Below are 9,625 nucleotides of genomic sequence, written 5' to 3'. Positions count from 1 at the left end.
AATGAGGAAAATAAATATACTTTTGCTTTGGTATATTTTCATTGGCAGATTATTAAAAGAAAAAAAAAAAAAACTTTGAAGCTGCAGATATCGAAACAATCTTTAAAATAAATGCCTCGAAGTTTTTACTGCTTATTTTTACGTTTGAAATCAATATGTCATTTTATTATACGAAAATATAGCGATATTCTTATTTGTATAGAAATCAGTAGTAAAATAGAAAAAATTGCAAACATCGAAAAACGTTTTTTGACCAATTTCGACGTGAATCTGTATAACTTTAACCAAGACCACTTCCGGAACCGGATGTCACATGATCATGATGACGCTACTTTCAGTCTGTAAGTATTTGTATGGCGGCAAACGGCACGGCAACTTTGAAAGAAACAACGCCATTGATAAGTTGGATTCAGCATATTGAAACATCATTTTGCACTACAATTTAAGTAAGTAACATTACAAGCAAAGTTACAAAATATAAAATATTATGATTCTGTAGTTTTTGGCTGATTTTTGTATTATTTACAACGCTATTTCTTCTTATTGTGAGTTGAGTATTTGGAATGTGTGTTGAACTTAAGTTGATCTTATTCCATGTTATTTTTATTTTCCAGCTTTTAAAAATTGAGGTAGCATTCCCCCCCCCCCCAATAATTTCAGTTCTTTTCTTACCCCTTCAAATTTTAATTTATACACTTGCTTTCATATTTGTTTTATTGTTTATGGCAGAGAATTATATTTATTTAGTAATGTTTGCATAAGATTTGTTAGCAAATAATGTACAAATAACATTATTTCCTATGCATTTAAGATGGTTTTATATTCCAAACTATTTTGGTCCTGTAAGTTTTTTTGAAGTACTTTGTTCAAATGCATTTTCTTGATTAGCATTTTAAGATGCAAATAATTTTTGCAGACTTCCCCTTTCTACTTAGGATTAGGAATTAGTTTCTCAGTTTCATTTTAATCCAATGCATTTTATATTGATCTGGGATGGATGAAATAACTTTATTGGTACACTTCGACAAGGGTCCCTTTTTACTAAATGAGGAAAAGGATTTCACTATTATTGGGGAAAAAAAAGGAGTTGTTTTTCTGGTCTAAAATGCATTGTGTCAGTGTTTCAATTCAAATATTAGATATCTATTCAAAGTGTGTTTACCTTTGCTGCTCAAAATTTTGTTTTTGTATTTCAGTGCAAGGGATTTTAGGTTTTGGACACTAAAAAATGTTTCTAGTTTCACTTATTTTGTGTATGAAATTAGTTCATTTTGTTGTTAATAGTGCAAAATGTTCAGCGTTCAAAATTATGGCTAGTCCACTGGTCCCAGACCAGTGAAACCTGCATCAGACCACAAAAAAAAAAAAAAAAAAAATCGGTGGTCCTCGGTACCACCAGCGCCTGGCAATTTATGATCACACTTTGCTAGAAAAAATTCAAAAGCATAAGCCTGGTTGATGCCTGAACTAATTATTAGCCAAACCATTCATTAACTTTTTTTTTTCAAATCGCTGTACAAGTACATAATTTATATGAATCATCCACATTTTATTCAGCATTTGAAACTAAGTAAAAATGGCAAAATTAAATTATCAAATTTTTGGTAGCCCATTTTAAGGGTTGATTAATGAAATTAGTTTTCAGACATAACACCTGGCTGTTTAAAATTTAAATGTTTATGGCCCTACAAAATTTTTTGAATGTAGTGCTTTATTTAATGTTAAATCAATTAGCTAAAAATAAGAAAGTTATATTTAAAACTAGTGGTACCCGGACGGCTTTGCACGTCGTAGAAAATTAAAAGGTCATTTGGTTCGCCTGTATATTTACAAATGATGGATGATGAATTCCTCGTCAATTTGCTATGTTAATTTGCTCGACCCTTGGCACATATCGTTGGCATTTGTTTGTCCATGTTATGATAATTTGCTTGGTAAAATGTTCCTAAAATTGGAATAGAAAAAGAACAAAATCGAATTTTGAAAAAATCGCTTTGAGGTGTTCGCCGAATTACATGGAAATCGGCCAAATGGTCTAGGCGCTATACGCGTAATAGACAGAGATCCAAATACAGACTTTCAGTTTCATTATTAGTAAAGATTACTTAATGAATGCAATCCTAAAGCGTAAATAATTTTACGCACAGACATATTTATTGGTTAAATTTAAAGCGGACCAATGATGTCTGTAGACTTGTACATTTTCATGTTGACTTGTACGAAGGACCAGTAGGATTTTTACTGATTCTTAACTTTGATGTTTGTCTAATTTATGTAAAGTACCTACCCCCTTTTGTGTGTGTGTGTTTAGTTTATGGATAGTTCTGTTGTTTGCATTCATTTTTCTTTTTCTATTACAGATTTGTTACCTAGTTAGTGTTTGAAAAATCTGCAGGAAAGTTAGTTTTGGGATATACTCAACAAGCAATAATGTTGCTGCAGACCCGGACAAAAATGGTAAGAAATCATATTATAGAAAATGTACAGTAGACTCTGCCTTATATGATTGGGGTCAATGTTATCAATCCTTTATTGCTATTATCAAAATCCCTCAGTCCCAATTTTCTCTATTCATTTGCATGTTCAAATAATCTTTTTTTGTTATCATTTTTTAATGTTATCAGTTTTCAAACTCGATTCTTAACTATCAATGAACTATTTAAAAGAATCATCTTGTATTTAAGTGTGCCAGTGTTTGTATGTTTTAGAATTCTCCCTATTAGAGACGAGCACTTTGGCTGAGTGCTGCATACTCGACCTGTCACTACTTGGCCGAATACTGAATATCAAATATACTTTAAGAACCACAGACAAACACATGATGAATTTTGAACTCATTGGAACTGTAGTATAGACCTCCATGTCCACATAAGTTTTTAAAACAAAACTTCATCTGAAATTTAATTATTCATCATTTAAAAACTTTTGCTTGTGTCAAAAATTTTACAAAAATGTTATTTTTTAAAATTAGAAGAAAGCAAATAAATAAAAGGTATGATTAACCAAGTTGGAATTAAAACAAATTATATCAACCTATTATTATAGTTCTAGTTGCCAAACATAAATAATTTTTTAAAGCAAATAAAGTGTTAAAACACAAATGTGCAGAAATCCTGCAGACCTGTGCTTCTACGTTGCAAGGAAGGTCTCTTTCTGTAGTGCATAAAGTGAGCTAATGAATGTAAATACATACAAAAATAATGTACTACAAAAATATCCGACTTTTGTCGGATATTTTTAACACATAAGCTCACATTTTGTGGATTGAAAAAGATATTCCTTGTAATGCCAAAACATGTGTCTGCAGTGTTCCTGCACATTTCTGCTTTTAACGTTTTATTTGCTTAAAAAAATGATTTATTTGCTTTTATTTTTAAATCGAAGGTATTTTTATATAAATTTTGTTTGTACCAAAAATCTATTTAATAATATAAAAATTTCATATTTTCTATAATTGCCTTTTTTGTCTCATTTTTAATAAATAAGTTTTATTAACTTTTTGTTGACATTAAAATAAAGATTTACTTCATTGAAGTATAACAAACTTCATTATTCTCAAAATTTAAATTTGAATTTAAATAATTGCACTATATTATCTGCTTGGACTTTTTTTATTAACTGTAAACTCTATCTTGAACCAATATTCGATTTTTTTTTTTTTTTTTTTACAACTACTCGGTATTAGCCGAGTATCTGAGCAAAATTTGGCCGAGTACCAAGCAGTTACAGAGTACTCGGTACCCCTCAACTCCCTATTTATTCTAAGGAAAGGAGGATTGTACCAAGGAGTAGATTGTTCACACAAATCTAGCAATTTGTAGAGATATGCACACTTGAGGTGGTCTTTCTTATAGTAATTTGTAGGACTCGACTGATGAATCAGCGCCGATGGTTCAACAATTTAGCCATCGGCATCGGCTGCCGATGCTAACTTGCAGGAAACATCGGCTCATCGGCCTTAAAAACATCAAAAAGCCTATGGAATTGGCCGATTTTTTTGAAAAAAAGGACCTTTATTTTTTAATACAAATTAAAGGGAGTTATTGTTTTCAAACAAAATTGTTTACTTAAATTTCAGTATGAATTTCTATTTTAGTCACCCCTGAAAAAGTTTTTAATACTGCATTCAGGTACTAAACAAGTTAATTATTGCGTTGTTTCTTGCGGCTGGATGTACGTATATATCTTTTATAAGTCATAACTCAAAAATGGTAAGTTGTAGAAGTTTAAATTTTCGCATGTGGGATATGCGCACGTTACAGTTGTGCACTTCCCTTTTTATTTTCGATCGGGTGTTATAAAAAGCCTATTAACTGATTTTTTGTGGTTATTAATTACTTATTTCAATGCAAAACTAATATAGCGTCTCAGACTGACGATCATTTGGTGATATATTGCAGAATTGGAGATCATGGAAACAAATATGACATGGCGAAACCGGTTTTGTTTCCTTTTGTTAAATTACCGTCGGTTCAATGGGAATCTTTCATTTTTCGATGTTTGTAATATGAATTACAGTAATGCAGTAATTTCTGTATTGCTTCGGCGGAGCTACAAGTTTGGGGCCCGTCGAAATACATTTTAGGGCCCTATTTCTCTATCACAGAAGTCATAAAACATTTATCATAAGCATTTTTGTAACTCCTACGGTGCCCCTATGGTTATGGGGCCTCTCGCGCAATTGCAACATTTGCTATATTTTAAATCTGCCACTGCACGTCAAAACAAACTCGGGTGCAAGCTTTCAAACGTTTTTTTTGCTCAATGTTTATGATTATTTTGAACTCTATTTTTTACGACTATTTTTTGTATTTCCGAGAACACTTGCGTGCCCCTCCTCCCACTCCCTCAATTTCTGAAATTAAACTCTAGTTGTAGTTCTGAGTAATTTAAAACTAACACTATTCATAAAATTAGAGATTTTTTTTCAAGCTTTATCTATTGTTTAGGAAGAATTTAGAGCACTAATGTAAGAAATTGATTAAAGACGTTTTGAATGGTGACATAATTCGGAAAACAAAGGGACTTATGAATTTTTTCTTCGGAAATGCTGGAGTAGATTCAGAAACTCTTCCGAGGCGTTGGTGGTAGCGGTTCTGTTCTAAAAAAAAATTAAGCAGAAGTTAGGGGCCGAAGTTTAACGTGAGTTACTCCAAAATCAGAGTGACCCCCTCTAACCCACCCTCGTCGTTTCAAGCATTTTTTAAATATTTAGCGATTATTTATTTTGGTCAAGAAAAGTCATTTTGTTTATTTCTTATACTTGTTTCACCTATATTTTGTAATGCGCCATCTTTTTTACATCATTAGTAGCGATCGATTTTTTTTTTCTGTTGTAAGTAACTATTTTTATGTATTTTTATAAAATCAATGAATAAGTTATTTTCATTTTCAGCATATGTTTAACAATATGTTATAGAAAAGTTTCAAGGATTTTCTGTTATGCAATTTTTTAAATTTCAGAAAATTATTGTTAAATTGAAGACAAGAAATTAATGATTAAACATTTACATTTCAAAACTTGCGAATATTCTTTTTTTAGTTCATACTTTTGATGTATAATACATCCTATAACTGTAAAATTTTTTGCATTTAAGTCGATTATTTCACTAATATTTTGAACATTTTCTTTTGTACACATGCATAAATGTCAAAAAATTTGGTTTATGGCTGGGAAAAATAACATGCATACAAATTGAAATTTTTAATGAAGAATTTAATTTCTACATTATTAGATTAAAATCAGTTGTATAAATACATATATATTTATACTTGAATGTTCACGTTGAATAAATATATTAAATAGTCAAAAAAAAAAAAAAAAAAAAGAAAACATAATTTTGACACATTTTATTCTGTCATATTTTCTCGGAAAATAATTTTGGACACAAAGGTTTTGAACAGGGCATTATAAAGCTTGCCAACCCCACTTTCATTTGCACATGTATAAACATAGGGAAATTTGATTACTTTATCAAAAAAATAAATAATTAATGCATACAAATTAAAATTTTAATCAAGAATTTAACTTCTATGTAATTAGATTAAAATCAGCTGCATAAATAAGTTGAATGTTCACATTGAATAAATGTTCAGTATAAAACATTTCTTTGATACATTTTATTTTGTTTTTGATGTTTTGTCACAAACTAAAATTTTTCTATAAATATAGTTTTGGACAGGACGGTAAAAACCAGGGTTTTTACCGTAGTGTCCGAAACCTTGCCAAGCCTGCAGAGAAGCCTAAAAAACGTACGTACCTAAAACTTTTCACACCATTTGGTTGGACCTTTTGACTCTATTTTCACCTCCATAAAAAGGGGATATGAACGGGAACCCCCTTTAGAGACACAAGGAATGGTGCAATCTTTTGAGCACCTTTTTTTGTATCTGGGCGCTTGAATCTCATTTGAAACCATTCTGCAATTTGGTATTTGAAATCTTTGCTAAGTTTAGTCGTGATAATTATTACGTTTTGCTACTTCACTAGAGCATTCTTTTTTCTCTAATTTTGACTCATTTAAAAAATTTCAATTGTTATTCTACTAAGACTTTTTTTCGTTACATATTTACACTTATTTTTAGTGATCATGACTAATTTTTAGAACAGTATTTTATTATGATTATGACCTTGTTATGTCGAAAACTCTGCCTATATATATGTATATATATATTTTACTGTTCCTTCGATTTCGTGACACCAAGAGCGTACTGTATTTATCAATTTATTACTGTCTGAAACGTGTATATTTCTCAACGACAAGAGAAATTAGGTGGATTAGAAGAGTTATTTTGATGGAAAATGAATGTTTCCTCTCCTATTGATAGCGAAAATTATTGTTTTACATTTTTACGTCAATAGCTGTTCTTAGCTTATATCTAGATATCTAGTCTGTTCAAAATTTTTCTCAACAAAAATGTTAACAAAAGCTAATCAATATTATATAATTATTGGGGGAAATTATTCGATTAAGTGGGGATCTTTAACATTGCGTCTGTGGAGAAATATTTGGTTCCAAGAGGTTTAGAGGTTTTATTCATATAAGCTGGGTATTCATTCAACTGTTTCCTGATTAAGCAGGGCTGACAGTATTTTCTAGGTTTTCACCACAGTTTCTACCTGCAAAAAACCTAGTTTTTTTCCATGTCCTGGTAAAAAACTAAACCCTGCTATATGTGTTGAAATTGAGAGTTCTATTCGGGAGGTTCGACTCCAAAACTCCTTGGCTGCGCCATTCATACTATTTCAAAGAAAAGTGCATTTTTTGCAATTTTAACATTACATTACTGGTACAATCAACATGACTAATTCAATTCTCCCCTGTGACTGTCTAAAAACAGATTGTTCTTACTCAGTATACAGTCGATTGATTGTATGTTATCGATAAGTAGGAAAAATAATTCTCCATGTCTTTTCCATAATCTATCACAAAATAGCCAAAAATTGATGGTTTATTATTTTGTACAGTAAAAAATGTTTAATGTTTTTAATTCTTATGTTTTTTAGCTGGTGCTCCCTATGCTATTTCAATACGTGAAAACAAGATTTGGTTAACTATTCTGAAGACTTCATGTGTGGAAAGGATTGAGTGCTGCGAACAATCCCAATTCTCCATGGTGAATGGATGATTAGATTGTGTTGCTCCGGTCTTTACCTTAGTGTGTTTAATTGACTTCATATATTTACAGCTGATGCAGTGTTTCCTGTATATACTATGTAAACCAGTTCTATTTAATTCATTTTTAATAAATATTTTAAGAAATAGTTTTGTTTCTACTCTTTATTTTGGCAAGATATTGTATTTTGCTACGAGAAGTCTTTAACTCTTGAATAACAACTTTATTCCCAAAAACTGAAAAACTACTAAGTAATTTCATGCCTTGCATAAAAGAAAATCTAAGAGCCTCAACCTGCATTCCTCTGTTACTGCTTTTAAAAATTACTACTAAAAAGTATTGCTGAAAAAGTACAATTTCAGTTTGTAGTCTCATGCTTAGAAGAAACATAAGTATACTCTTATTTTTCTGTTCTTTCTACTGTTTTTACTGATGTGGTTATTGTTTTATTGAAGATGTCATTTATAGGTATAGTATGGTGATTTATGCATAATAAGTAAAATATATTTAATGATTATTTTATATTTATTGGAATTTGAAGGTTGACTGTTTTTTTACTGTAAGAAAGCTTTATTTTTACTACTTTTTATTTACTGACAAAAAAATATGTTAAGCAGAAATTATTTCTGAAATTTTTGCTGTATTATACTGCAAAATGCAAAAGCCATCGTATTTACAAAACGTGAAAGATTTTAACCGTCTTATTTAATCCTAGTTTATTAATTATTATTTATTAAATTTCAATTTACTTGTTTTTTCATTTAAGAATTTTAGAAAAAGGGCAATTTTCTTTCAATATTGAGTTGAAAAGTTTATTTTCTCCTTTTTTTAAAGGGTTTTTTCTTAATATTTCATTGTACTTTAAGTACGTAAATAGAAAGCACGGTTTCACTTTAATAAAATCGGGAAAATGCTTAAGCTTCATGTATCTTGAACACAAATGCATCTGATGTATGAAATTGCATGCTTGTGCCGAGCAATAGTACAAAACCTTCTCACTTAATAAAATCAACCGCTATTATGATGAATATGTTTTGAAAGAAGTGTAAAAACTCTTTATTTATAAATTATTGTATCTAAAAAAAATGACATATTGTCGCCTTATAGCAATTGGGGTGACGATACAGAACCGTTACTCCTGAATGTTCAAGGCCGATATTCGTGAATGTAACGGAAGTGGCAAGTTTTTACGTAGTTCGACGTCGGTGAAAATATAGTTCTATGTAGTTTTTGAAACTTTTTCTACGTCGATCGGTTTTTAGAACCGTTATTTCTGAATATTCGGCACCGTTATTCCTGAATGTTCAGGGCCGATATTTGTGAACATAACGGAAGTGGCAAGTTTTTACGTAGTTCGACGTCGGTAAAAATATAGATCTATGTAGTTTCTGAAAATTTTTCTACGTCGATCGGTTTTAGAACCGTTATTTCTGAATATTCAGGACCGTTATTCCTGAATGTTCAGGGCCGATATTCGTGAACGTAACGGAAGTGGCAAGTTTTTAAGTAGTTCGACGTCGGTGAAAATATAGTTCTATATTGGTTTTGAAAGTTTTTCTACGTCGTTCGGTTTTTTGTGCTACTAGGGTACGTAGTTCTGCAAATCTTCGTCCGGTTTCTTAGTAAGGAGCTGTCCATAAATGATGTTATACCTTTTCTCAACATTTTTAACCCCCTCCCTATTTGTTACAAAGTACTTTTCATAAATTAATTTTTATAAACATATTCGTATTAAAAAAGGCTTGATGACTCACTTATTACTCTTTCCCTCCCCCTTGTTACTAAGTCACAATTTTACGCCCCCCCCCTGGCAACCCTTAAACAACATCATTTGTGTTGTAGTAATCCACAAATACTTCTTTATTGTCCATCAGGAATGTCGAATTCATTGTAGAAAGAGGAAATGCGCGATCCTTTCGAGTCAGTTTGAAATTTGTGAATGGCAAGTGTTCCATTTTTTGTCATGAAAGTGCGTATTTGAAATTCTGTAACTTTTGATTGGTTAAAT

The 9,625-nt window shown here is 30.8% G+C and overlaps 1 long non-coding RNA gene across 1 annotated transcript; it reads left to right on the top strand.

Annotated features, from left to right (window-relative positions):
- Nucleotides 1–357: 357 nt before the first annotated feature.
- On the top strand, nt 358–7,718 carry LOC129235290 (uncharacterized). Its single transcript, XR_008581580.1, has 3 exons — nt 358–446; nt 2,361–2,457; nt 7,508–7,718. It is a non-coding gene; the product is annotated as an uncharacterized LOC129235290 (long non-coding RNA).
- The last annotated feature ends 1,907 nt before the right edge of the window (nt 7,719–9,625 follow it).

The sequence above is a fragment of the Uloborus diversus genome, chromosome 2, assembly GCF_026930045.1.
Source record: "Uloborus diversus isolate 005 chromosome 2, Udiv.v.3.1, whole genome shotgun sequence".
Taxonomy (NCBI): Eukaryota; Metazoa; Arthropoda; class Arachnida; order Araneae; family Uloboridae; genus Uloborus; species Uloborus diversus.
This window is presented reverse-complemented; position numbering and strand designations above follow the sequence as displayed.